Genomic DNA, 11079 nt, shown 5'->3' on the forward strand with positions numbered 1-11079 from the left:
TAGAGTGTGTCTCTGAGAGAGTGAGTGTGTGTGTGTGTGTGTGAGAGTGTCTCTGAGAGTGTGTGTTTGTGTGAGAGAGTGTCTCTGAGAGAGTGAATGAGTGTGTGTGTGTTTGTGTGTGTGAGAGAGTGTGTCTCTGAGTGAGTGTGTGTGTGTGTGTGTGTGTGTGTGTGAGAGTGTGTCTCTGAGAGAGTGAGTGTGTGTGTGAGAGAGTGTCTGAGAGAGTGAGTGTGTGTGTCTCTGAGAGAGTGTGTGTGTGTCTCTGAGAGAGTGAGTGTGTGTGTGTGTGTGTGTGTGAGAGAGTGTGTCTCTGAGAGAGTGAGTGAGTGTGTGTGTGTGAGAGAGTGTCTCTGAGTGTGTGTGTTTGTGTGTGTGAGAGAGTGTGTCTCTGAGTGAGTGAGTGAGTGAGTGTGTGTGAGAGAGTGTGTCTCTGAGAGTGAGTGTGTGTGTGAGAGTGTGTCTCTGAGAGAGTGAGTGAGTGTGTGTGTGTGAGAGAGTGTCTCTGAGTGTGTGTGTTTGTGTGTGTGAGAGAGTGTGTCTCTGAGTGAGTGAGTGAGTGAGTGTGTGTGAGAGAGTGTGTCTCTGAGAGTGAGTGTGTGTGTGAGAGTGTGTCTCTGAGAGAGTGAGTGAGTGTGTGTGTGTGAGAGAGTGTCTCTGAGTGTGTGTGTTTGTGTGTGTGAGAGAGTGTGTCTCTGAGTGAGTGAGTGAGTGAGTGTGTGTGAGAGAGTGTGTCTCTGAGAGTGAGTGTGTGTGTGAGAGTGTGTCTCTGAGAGAGTGAGTGAGTGTGTGTGTGTGAGAGAGTGTCTCTGAGTGTGTGTGTTTGTGTGTGTGAGAGAGTGTGTCTCTGAGTGAGTGAGTGAGTGAGTGTGTGTGAGAGAGTGTGTCTCTGAGAGTGAGTGTGTGTGTGAGAGTGTGTCTCTGAGAGAGTGAGTGAGTGTGTGTGTGTGAGAGAGTGTCTCTGAGTGTGTGTGTTTGTGTGTGTGAGAGAGTGTGTCTCTGAGTGAGTGAGTGAGTGAGTGTGTGTGAGAGAGTGTGTCTCTGAGAGTGAGTGTGTGTGTGAGAGTGTGTCTCTGAGAGAGTGAGTGAGTGTGTGTGTGTGAGAGAGTGTCTCTGAGTGTGTGTGTTTGTGTGTGTGAGAGAGTGTGTCTCTGAGTGAGTGAGTGAGTGAGTGTGTGTGAGAGAGTGTGTCTCTGAGAGTGAGTGTGTGTGTGAGAGTGTGTCTCTGAGAGAGTGAGTGAGTGTGTGTGTGTGAGAGAGTGTCTCTGAGTGTGTGTGTTTGTGTGTGTGAGAGAGTGTGTCTCTGAGTGAGTGAGTGAGTGAGTGTGTGTGAGAGAGTGTGTCTCTGAGAGTGAGTGTGTGTGTGAGAGTGTGTCTCTGAGAGAGTGAGTGAGTGTGTGTGTGTGAGAGAGTGTCTCTGAGTGTGTGTGTTTGTGTGTGTGAGAGAGTGTGTCTCTGAGTGAGTGAGTGAGTGAGTGTGTGTGAGAGAGTGTGTCTCTGAGAGTGAGTGTGTGTGTGAGAGTGTGTCTCTGAGAGAGTGAGTGAGTGTGTGTGTGTGAGAGAGTGTCTCTGAGTGTGTGTGTTTGTGTGTGTGAGAGAGTGTGTCTCTGAGTGAGTGAGTGAGTGAGTGTGTGTGAGAGAGTGTGTCTCTGAGAGTGAGTGTGTGTGTGAGAGTGTGTCTCTGAGAGAGTGAGTGAGTGTGTGTGTGTGAGAGAGTGTCTCTGAGTGTGTGTGTTTGTGTGTGTGAGAGAGTGTGTCTCTGAGTGAGTGAGTGAGTGAGTGTGTGTGAGAGAGTGTGTCTCTGAGAGTGAGTGTGTGTGTGAGAGTGTGTCTCTGAGAGAGTGAGTGAGTGTGTGTGTGTGAGAGAGTGTCTCTGAGTGTGTGTGTTTGTGTGTGTGAGAGAGTGTGTCTCTGAGTGAGTGAGTGAGTGAGTGTGTGTGAGAGAGTGTGTCTCTGAGAGTGAGTGTGTGTGTGAGAGTGTGTCTCTGAGAGAGTGAGTGAGTGTGTGTGTGTGAGAGAGTGTCTCTGAGTGTGTGTGTTTGTGTGTGTGAGAGAGTGTGTCTCTGAGTGAGTGAGTGAGTGAGTGTGTGTGAGAGAGTGTGTCTCTGAGAGTGAGTGTGTGTGTGAGAGTGTGTCTCTGAGAGAGTGAGTGAGTGTGTGTGTGTGAGAGAGTGTCTCTGAGTGTGTGTGTTTGTGTGTGTGAGAGAGTGTGTCTCTGAGTGAGTGAGTGAGTGAGTGTGTGTGAGAGAGTGTGTCTCTGAGAGTGAGTGTGTGTGTGAGAGTGTGTCTCTGAGAGAGTGAGTGAGTGTGTGTGTGTGAGAGAGTGTCTCTGAGTGTGTGTGTTTGTGTGTGTGAGAGAGTGTGTCTCTGAGTGAGTGAGTGAGTGAGTGTGTGTGAGAGAGTGTGTCTCTGAGAGTGAGTGTGTGTGTGAGAGTGTGTCTCTGAGAGAGTGAGTGAGTGTGTGTGTGTGAGAGAGTGTCTCTGAGTGTGTGTGTTTGTGTGTGTGAGAGAGTGTGTCTCTGAGTGAGTGAGTGAGTGAGTGTGTGTGAGAGAGTGTGTCTCTGAGAGTGAGTGTGTGTGTGAGAGTGTGTCTCTGAGAGAGTGAGTGAGTGTGTGTGTGTGAGAGAGTGTCTCTGAGTGTGTGTGTTTGTGTGTGTGAGAGAGTGTGTCTCTGAGTGAGTGAGTGAGTGAGTGTGTGTGAGAGAGTGTGTCTCTGAGAGTGAGTGTGTGTGTGAGAGTGTGTCTCTGAGAGAGTGAGTGAGTGTGTGTGTGTGAGAGAGTGTCTCTGAGTGTGTGTGTTTGTGTGTGTGAGAGAGTGTGTCTCTGAGTGAGTGAGTGAGTGAGTGTGTGTGAGAGAGTGTGTCTCTGAGAGTGAGTGTGTGTGTGAGAGTGTGTCTCTGAGAGAGTGAGTGAGTGTGTGTGTGTGAGAGAGTGTCTCTGAGTGTGTGTGTTTGTGTGTGTGAGAGAGTGTGTCTCTGAGTGAGTGAGTGTGTGTGTGTCTCTGAGTGTGTGTGTGAGTGAGTGAGTGAGTGAGCGAGAGTTTGTGTGTGAGTGGTTCCTGTCAGAATTAAGTTTTCAGATATGATCAGATTATTATTCTTCATCTGCAGCAGATTGTTCTGGAACCCGGATGTCGATCGGCTCATTAAACCGCGGTTCCGCGGACGAGAGCTCGAGCTCAGCGCGTTCAAACACACCAGTGAGCGCAAATGCGACGAGATAGATCTACCTGCTGCTCTAAACCATCACACTTTACAGCAAATAACGACGGAGAGTGATGAGTGCGGCTTACCTCGAAACCGAACCGGAAGTAGGAAGTTGTTTGATGGGTGACATTGCACGTACGTGCGTAACTACGTCACAACGTTACCGTAGATGGCTGTTCCGTAGTTAAAGTATACGATTTTATTTAGTTTTGCAGTTTTGTACTTGTGTTGTTTGTTCTGTTTTTTCTGTTAAATACTTTTTTTTTTATAAAATTGTTAATTTTGTTCCGAAATTTAACTGAATAAAGCAAACCAAACAGCCATCAAATATCGTCGTGTATAAATGTAAAGATGTTTTCTGACAGTAAAATTGTGTAGGAATACATCTGTTCTATTGAAAAGAGTGCTTTGTTTTTAATATAGCAGTGTAATGCATGCTAAACTAGAAGCTGTTATTATGTAGCTACATTATATTGTATGTTTATTGTTCAAGCTCAATAAAAGTGTGAGAAAACTCAACACACACACAGAAGATCTGGAGCTCCTGCTGTTTACTCTTCATTGCTCTGATCGAGACTCTCAAGCACACTGTGTTCAGAGCATCTGCATCTCTGAGACAGATCAGACCAGCAGAGAGCAGCATTAGCAGACTATACTGTGATGATGTGGCACTGAGTCTGTAGTCTGCTGTCACAGAAAACACCTCCTCTGAGCAACATGTGCACTGCTTCAGTGTATCACAGACTAGATAATAATATATTAGGATTCTCTTAAAGTGTCACTAGTGAAGACGGCCAAAGACTATAGATTGACAAAGATTTTGCTATGAATGAGAGAAAGTGCCACCCTCGAGATGGCCGCCATACTGAAGGAAGCCCCGCCTTCCGGTCAAACTAACCAATCGTCAAGCTTTACACGCTGGTGTTTTTCTGTGGGCGGGGCTCCGACTGTAATGCATTGATTTTATTATTTAATAAAGTCTTTTGTATTTACAGTTATGGTCAGCTGTCAATCTCAGGAGGTAGCCTCTATTAGAGAAGTGTTTTGATTTCTATAGTATTTATAATAATAATAATAATAATATAGTAAATCTAAAGTCTTTGTCCTTAATCCCTTTATCCTACATTATTGATATGTTAGTAAGGAAGGACATTTTAAGTCAGATTAAATCACATATCATCTGTCATTTTTTGGGAAAGCAGAACATGAATGATCATATCTGACTTTTTCTTTTACCGAGCGGCTAGTCGTTTCCATAGCAATTTATTTATTGTTTTTAATTATTAGCCATGTGACTGTGTGTGCTTTAACATTTGCATTTTGGAAAACCGATATTATGGTGACTTACGAAAAAGTAATGTCCTCGCTTAGAATAACAATCCATAAATTTGTAAGAATAACTAATATATATATAATAATAAATGTATTTACATTGGTTATGTAAGGTACAACATAAACAGAAGAAAAGTGTTCGGCAGTTTTATTAAATATTTTGCACCATGTGACGAGAACTGTTTATTATCAATCATAATGCAAAGAACATCCACATCACATCTCGAGTCCTTCCAGTGGTCTTTGCTCCGGTTCTGAACTCCTCAATATGTCCCAAATGACGCACTATACACTATGCACGTATACACTCTGTACATATGTACTCAACCATGTAGTGTATGAATTATATAAGCTTATTTTGTCATTCAGAGTCTGGTAGCTCCTCCCCCTTCACTACGTAATCAAAGCTGCGACAGTTGAGTGCATGAAGTGTGCAAGTCCACATTTTTTCGGTTATTTAAGTGCATCATCCGGGTATTTAAAGTGCACTTTTTCTTTTAGGAATTTTCAGTGTGAACACACTACTCACACTATTTATACTACAAAACGTCATAGAATCGTGCATAAGTACGCGATTTGGGACGCACCTTCTGTCTCTGTTCTGTGTTTGTAACATAGACTGTAAAAAAACATGGACGTATGTCCGTGACGTCACCCGTAGGTTTCCGAAGAGCGTTTTTGAAGCCTAAAGTGGGCGGAGCCAGCCGTCGCCACCTTGGCGGCGCTTCACTCCCGGATAATCGAAAATCGGCAAAAAGGCGGGAGCAGGTTGCTGAAACCACACCCACCTAGCTCGACGGTGGTGACAGCAGCGGCAATCCACCTGTCACTCAAGTGGCCACGCCCTTAATTATGCAGAACTTTAAGGCTTAATATAATTTAAACGGATGAGTTATAAAAAAATTCACCCCCCTCACAGTTGTCATGAAGGGCAAAATTAGCTATATAGACCAAAACCACTTTGGGTACCAGGCTGTTAACGTTTTTTTTCTGCTGTAAAGTTGGGCATTTTAACATGGGGAGTCTATGGGACTGACTCCCTTTTGCAGCCAGCCTCTAGCGGCCAGTCGACGAATTACAGTTTCAGTCACTTCCGTGTTGGCTTCACGAGAGAGAGCGGGAGGTTGCCGCTTGGTTTGTAACCATGTCCTCTGGTTACCACTGAAACAGCCGTAAAGGAGATCGGTGTCGTGAAATACTTGCCAATCTTTGCGCGTCGGTTCACTTCAGGTGCTCAGAGCGCTCCTACAAAAACACGAGGCGCCCGGGGCACACAAAACACTCACTGCCAGTAGAAAATTATTTTTAAAAAGCCGCCTCTCACTGCAAAACAATGCGTTCTGTCTGATCGGGGCCTTGTAGACTCCAGACGACGAGGCTGAGGCCAATGCAGATTCCTGTTACATTTCCGCTGGGCGCTTACACAGTTTCTGGGTTAATGAGACACATTTACACTATCATAAAAACCATTATCCTTTCCATAAATAAACAAGAAAACCCCTCATTCTCATCTGTAGCCATCAGGGATTCACGCACTTGTCCCATCCTGCTCTGTCAATCATCAAACTTTCTGTTATTTGTGTGCTATTTGTTTTTCGATTGACTTTGTTGAAAATCAGATCAATGATACGACCCAGAGATGCAGGCAAACCCACAGGCTTCTGGTCTGAAGAGTCTGATCTGTTGATGACATGAAGCTTTACTGACTTCTGCTGTTCAGCTTTATTATTCCTGATCTCTCATCTGCTCAGTGTCCTAAAATATCACATTTTGGTTTTGTGGTTTTTGGAGCCGTGACTCTAATAAAGACGACTGAAATCCTCCTGGTTTCCGTTTGAGTGAAAAACAGCCTTTTGTCTCGTTAATGAGACTGTTACTCACATTATGAGACACACAGACACACAACCACTGTACCATATCAGACAGACAGTGTTTACACACAACTCAGATAGCTCAGATATTTTCTTGTTAATTAAAACGTAATGTGTTACTTTACTAGTTACTTGAAAAAAGTAATCTGATTACATAACTTGTAATGCTTACCCCAACACTGATCATTACGCTGAGACACACACACACACACACGCACGCACGCACACACACACACACACTCACACACTCACACACATACACACACACACACACACTCTCACAAACTCTCTCTCACACACACACACACACACGAAATGTGTGTTTCGTATGGTAACAAAATATTGTTTTTATAAAGTTGTGTATAGTTTTGACAAAAGTGTTCCATTTTGCAAATGATCTGAAGTGTTGTGCTACTTTGGTGTAGGGTTGTGTTAATTGTGTGTAGTGTTTTGACAAACCGGGCCCTGTTTTCAAAATTGTGCTTAAGCAATCGTAAAAAACTGTAATACATCTTCTACCCATGTTACAGTTCTGTGTTACCCATGTTACTGCTTCTGTGATGTGCGTCCTGAGGAAGAGACAACGAACGATAAACGCAGATAAACGCAGTCGTAATGTTTTATGGCTGTTTTCACAGATATGATACTGCCGGAGGAGCTGAAAACATTCATGGGTGACTGCGGTTTTGAAAGCGTTTCTCCTGAACTTTACAGCTGAGGTCAGTGACAGGTGTGTATCCCAGAATCCCCTCGAGTTATGACGACTCTCACCGAGACTCGAGGCTCGCAGTAATGCACGGTGATACGTGACTGAATTCCTGTTCTCATGGGCTCAAGGTTCCTGCTGTATTGATTTTGTTGGCACATTATTAAAGCAGCGGCCCAACAGGAGCATGTGTGTTACGAGAAAAGAATCTGAATCGAACCTTGCAGACGCTACAGGAAGGAAGGATATCATAAACAATATAACACACTGTAAAACATCTCCACCATACTTTAACTTCAAACCTTCGGTTCAGACGCTGCCAGAGACTTTTAACTCAAATTAGACTTTTAAAAACTGAGTTTAATCTCAAAGAACTTGAAGTTGAAATTGGTTAAATTATTTTGATGATTTAAAGTAATGGAACAACATATGCATCATTATTTAGTGCAGATGTGCACTTCAGCTGTTTGAGTTACAGTATTACAGTGTTTTACACACATTTCTCACGTTTTCAAAACTCTGCACAAAGCGAAGCTCAAGAGCATCAATGTGGATGAACTGGATCATTTATCATAAAATGCATTCAATGAAAACATCTTTCATATCACACGAACTCTTTTCTCACTCAGACACAGAAAACACCAAAACTCAATGACCCTACAAGATCAAACTTAAGCTCAAAACCAGAACACAAAAATGAGTAATACAGAAATGTGCTACATTTATACAATAATACCACACTGGAACATATTCTGAATTTTAAAAACAATGTGATAACCCCTACACAGTCTTTCAGTTTCATCATCATCTGTGCAGAAGGAGAAAAACTAGGAATAATGTTGTGCTGTAAAGTAAACACGGACTATGAACATTTACATACAATAATACCACATTGGAACATATTCTGAATTTTAAAAACAATGTGATAACCCCTACACAGTCTTTCAGTTTCATCATCTGTGCAGAAGGAGAAAAACTAGGAATAATGTTGTGCTGTAAAGTAAACACGGACTATGAACATTTACTGCACTGAATTATAAACAGTAGAACGTGTCTTTCTTGTTTTGTAAGTAATTTTACGAAAGCAACCACTGCGTAATGCTGCTTGTTCGAGTTTTTAGGTCGTTGTGATGAAGTCTGTGTGTTTGCTAGCGTGTGGAAGAATGAGCTGATTTGAGACGTGTGCGTGTGTGTTTAGTGCATTTCGAATGTGATATTCACTGCTGTATCAAGATGAAATGTGGTTTGGAGAACTGTGAAGAGTTTTGAACTAATGACTTAAGCATTGAGAAACGAGTCCTATAGTGAGGAACCTGCTCTTGTTTTTCACTGAACTGAAGCTTTCCCCTGCAGCTGCGAGCTCATTCCTGGCCATCAGCACGGAAAAGATGATCCGCAGCAGCTCCTGGAGTGTGAATGAAGAATCTGGCAGACGTGCCTCAACACCAAACTCAGAAGCTTCGAGACGTCTGTTCGTTCAGAAACACGGACAAACGAGTCAGAGATCAGATCATAAGAACCACAGCATTCACACTTTTATCAATGCATTTGATCAACAAGCAGAAGATCATTTGATTCAATTATACTTTTTGTTAATATTTTGATTTAGTTGTATATTTTCTGCTTTCATGTTAATTTTATTCTTTATTTTGTTTTTTTCCCCTCATTTTTATTAGTTTTTGTTGTTTTGAAATATGCACTGTAAATTAAAAAAAAAAATTAGATCACAATGTACTGTATTAAAATGTAGGAATTTTCCGTTTTGATTTTTTACAGGTGTTTTATGTGTATTTTAAATTTTGCACTTCATTCTTTGTGTTTTACGGTTAACGGAAAGATCCGTAAAATTAATGTATAATGTCCTGGCAGAAAAATTACCACTACATTTTCTTTCTTTTTTCTTTTTAATACAGCGTGTCTGTTTTGTTTTTATACATTTTTATTTATTATTGGTTTAGTTTTATTGATTTTAGTACATCAAGTTAAACTCAATGAAAATGAGAAATATCGACTTGAAAACTAGCTGGTTTCAGGTTTTTTTTTTTATATTTTATTTCAGTTTACGTTTTTTCAATTTCAAGCAACAATATTTGCAATGGGTTTAGTTTTAGTTAACTGTAGTGTGTGAAGATGAAACAAGGATGAAAACGAGTCCTCTAGAAGATTCTTCTGATCCATAACACAAAACACTTCGATTCCTGGTAAAGCAAGAACTGATAACCTGAATGCTGTAAGTGTCTTTGGATAAAAGTTTACATTCAAGAATTAAGCAGAACTCATGCAGATGCGCACACACACTCTCTCACACACACACACACACACACACACACACACACACACACACACACACACACACACACTCACACACCCACCCCCTCTCACACACACACACACACACCCTCTCACATACACTCACACAGACACACTCACACACACACCCTCTCACACACACTCTCACATACATTCACACAGACAGACACACAAACACACACCCACCCCCTCACACCCACACAGACACTCACACACACCCTCTCACATACACTCTCACATACACACAAACACACACCCACCTTCTCACACCCACACACTCTCACAAACACACACCCACCCCCTCTCACACACACACACGCCCACACACAGACACTCACACCCTCTCACATACACTCACACAGACACACACAAACACACACCCACCCCCTCACAGACACTCACACACCCTCTCTCTCACACACTCACTCTCACACACCCTCTCTCTCACACACTCACTCTCACACACCCTCTCTCTCACACACTCACTCTCACACACCCTCTCTCTCACACACTCACTCTCACACACCCTCTCTCTCACACACTCACTCTCACACACCCTCTCTCTCACACACTCACTCTCACACACCCTCTCTCTCACACACTCACTCTCACACACCCTCTCTCTCACACACTCACTCTCACACACCCTCTCTCTCACACACTCACTCTCACACACCCTCTCTCTCACACACTCACTCTCACACACCCTCTCTCTCACACACTCACTCTCACACACCCTCTCTCTCACACACTCACTCTCACACACCCTCTCTCTCACACACTCACTCTCACACACCCTCTCTCTCACACACTCACTCTCACACACCCTCTCTCTCACACACTCACTCTCACACACCCTCTCTCTCACACACTCACTCTCACACACCCTCTCTCTCACACACTCACTCTCACACACCCTCTCTCTCACACACTCACTCTCACACACCCTCTCTCTCACACACTCACTCTCACACACCCTCTCTCTCACACACTCACTCTCACACACCCTCTCTCTCACACACTCACTCTCACACACCCTCTCTCTCACACACTCACTCTCACACACCCTCTCTCTCACACACTCACTCTCACACACCCTCTCTCTCACACACTCACTCTCACACACCCTCTCTCTCACACACTCACTCTCACACACCCTCTCTCTCACACACTCACTCTCACACACCCTCTCTCTCACACACTCACTCTCACACACCCTCTCTCTCACACACTCACTCTCACACACCCTCTCTCTCACACACTCACTCTCACACACCCTCTCTCTCACACACTCACTCTCACACACCCTCTCTCTCACACACTCACTCTCACACACCCTCTCTCTCACACACTCACTCTCACACACCCTCTCTCTCACACACTCACTCTCACACACCCTCTCTCTCACACACTCACTCTCACACACCCTCTCTCTCACACACTCACTCTCACACACACACTCACACAGACAGACACACAAACACACACCCACCTTCTCACACCCACACACTCACACACACACACACCCCCTCACATACACTCACACAGACACACTCACACACACCCTCTCACACACCCTCTCACACACACTCTCACATACACTCACACAGACAGACACACAAACACACACACACCCCCTCTCCCACACACAGACACT

The 11079-nt window shown here is 43.7% G+C and overlaps 1 protein-coding gene across 1 annotated transcript in view; it reads right to left on the reverse strand.

Annotated features, from left to right (window-relative positions):
• Window positions 1–3364, reverse strand: part of LOC107661170 (transmembrane emp24 domain-containing protein 7-like) — a 9090-nt gene extending 5726 nt beyond the window's left edge. The window contains exon 1 of the mRNA XM_016450640.1: window positions 3290–3364. The gene's annotated coding sequence lies outside the window, so the exon portion shown is untranslated. The remainder of the gene's footprint in view (window positions 1–3289) is intronic.
• Window positions 3365–11079: the final 7715 nt, after the last annotated feature.

The sequence above is a fragment of the Sinocyclocheilus anshuiensis genome, unplaced genomic scaffold (assembly GCF_001515605.1).
Source record: "Sinocyclocheilus anshuiensis isolate Anshui unplaced genomic scaffold, SAMN03320099.WGS_v1.1 scaffold2373, whole genome shotgun sequence".
Lineage (NCBI taxonomy): Eukaryota > Metazoa > Chordata > Actinopteri > Cypriniformes > Cyprinidae > Sinocyclocheilus > Sinocyclocheilus anshuiensis.